The sequence below is a fragment of the Hippocampus bargibanti genome, linkage group LG04, assembly GCF_051943395.1.
Source record: "Hippocampus bargibanti isolate YZ-2025 linkage group LG04, ASM5194339v1, whole genome shotgun sequence".
Lineage (NCBI taxonomy): Eukaryota > Metazoa > Chordata > Actinopteri > Syngnathiformes > Syngnathidae > Hippocampus > Hippocampus bargibanti.
In genome coordinates this window covers 18,786,734-18,789,015 of record NC_142737.1, presented here as the reverse complement: position 1 = coordinate 18,789,015, position 2,282 = coordinate 18,786,734, and positions in this window count along the sequence as shown.

Below are 2,282 nucleotides of genomic sequence, written 5' to 3'. Positions count from 1 at the left end.
TTCTCTGTGAGGCTCGTCACCGCTCCTACTCCGTCACTGGCGTGTGTGCACCGTCATGTGCGCGTGCGTCCAGTGCGATGAAAATCACTTCCACGCGTGGCCAGCAGAGAGAGCTTATTGCAGCATTTTTTTCTCTGTTCAAGTCATCTGCAACGTCATCCCATCCTTCTGGCGCCATAAAAAAAGGTTTTCCCACGCAGTGACGAAATAATTGAGCGCTTGAAAAGGTAATGACATTTTTATTCGTGCAATTTATGCACTCAACTAGATATTTCCAAACTAATGTGCTGTATTTCGGATTAATGCAGAGGGTTGTGTCAGGAAGGGCCTCTGACGTAAAAGCTTGGCCAAAACAAACATGCGGATCAAACCTCTAAAGCTGGAGGACACTGATTTGCTGTGGCGACCCCTTGAAGAGAAAAGCCGAAAGGAAAAGAAGTATTCTTAGAGCACTTGATACACTGCGACAGCACCAAACACAAAAATACAACTTCTTTCCATTTAGCCAAAGAGATCAATCATGGGAGTAGTTAGCGTGTGTGGGGGGGGGCGCGCGAGGCGCGTGCGTGCGTGCGTGTGAGTGTGGTGGGTGGGGCAATGGTTACGGTTACACGTTGCTACCAGATGCCTTTTGAGAACCAGGCGGCAAACTGACGATTGACCTTGTTTATTTCTTTTTTTGCAATTTGCACTTTATTGTTTCACAGGTCCATACAATCAATGAAAAGTAATAAACCACACAGCTCACTTCTACATCTGTTATTACGCTGGAATAGTTCCATTTTAAAATAACCAAAACTAGGCGGGCAATATAAAACATGTAAGGGCAAGTTATGAAATGAAGAAGATTAAATCAACAACAAAAAAAATAAAACAACCAATGCAGTCAAGACAATAATGTAAAAATAACAAACATGCGTCGTTGCAACAATCAAAGCACAGTTTGGAAAGCAAAACATGCAGCTTTCAACAATACAACAGATTAGACCTTTTCACTCTGCTTCGTTTCAAAAGCACACATTATCATCAAACAATTAACGCTAAAGTATTGTATCAATATACTTGGAACTTTTCTTTGTGATTCCAAATTTCAGCTGTTAGCATGTTTTGTCATGATTTGCAAGGTGGTGGTGGACCAGCCACCCCCCAAAAAAGCAGGTAGGAGGGAGGAGCAGGGTATATTGGACAAATTGTATTAAATAAAGTCAGCAGGAAAAAATCTAAAACAACAAAGCCATCAGAAAGGTCCAAAGCAGAAAACAAAACCATGATTAGATGAAACAAACCTGACAAGGTGCAACAAACAATGACACGACATTGAATGGTCGTGCCGGGAGTCCTTTTAACTGCCACTGATTAAAACGACCAACACCTGTGCAACTGCAGGCGGGATCCTACAGCATCACCCGTTGGTCGCAAACCGAAACGTGACAGTTTTACATTTGTCATTGATAGCTGCCAATAAATAAGCTAGTATACTGTAGCTGAGTTTGGTATTCCCGAGAAACAAAAACATGCAATAATTGTTAATAGGTCCTGGAACCATTAATTCAGATATTTTTCGTGTGTGTGTGCTTGTGTGTGTGTGTGTGTGTGCGTGTGTGTGTGTGTGTGTGTGTGTGTGTGTGTGTGTGTGTATTTCAGCAATGGGTGGAGGTGGTTGGGAACACTGCATTTACTGAATGAGTAAAAGTTTCACGCACGCAAGAAAGAATCGAACGCCTGTTGCCGCTTTCCCTCCCATGCTTGGCCTCTCTGTTAGTGCTCCTACAAACAGCAGCTCTGCCAAAAAGGAAATCAGAAGGAAAATAAGAGCCTGCCTGTGTGGAGGCGACTGTGCTTGCTGTGTTTGATTGTGTGTGTGATGGTCCAGCAGCTCTCCATGGTGATGAACACGCGATTGCCAGGAAATCATGCGTGATGTTTGTTCACTTCTCATTACCCGTGTGCCGAATGGCACAGAGCCTTTTACCAGGCTCCCCGTTCCCTCCCATGCATTATTGTTTTTTTTTTTTTTTTGCTTCAGGAAGTGACCGAGAGGGTGTCAGATGTTATTTTAGGGCCATCACATCTACCCTAAAGTGATCAGCATGTTGATCCTGAGGCATTCAGGGAATTGAAGCTGAAATCTGCTACGGATTACCTCAAAGAAACTGGGATACACATGGTGGTGCGTGTTTGTTGGTGTTCCAGTTGCAGTTTCGATGGGAAGGAGCACTAGAATGACGCGTATTAAAATCTGCAGCATCATTATTTTTCTGTATGTGTTTATTTTTTTAAAG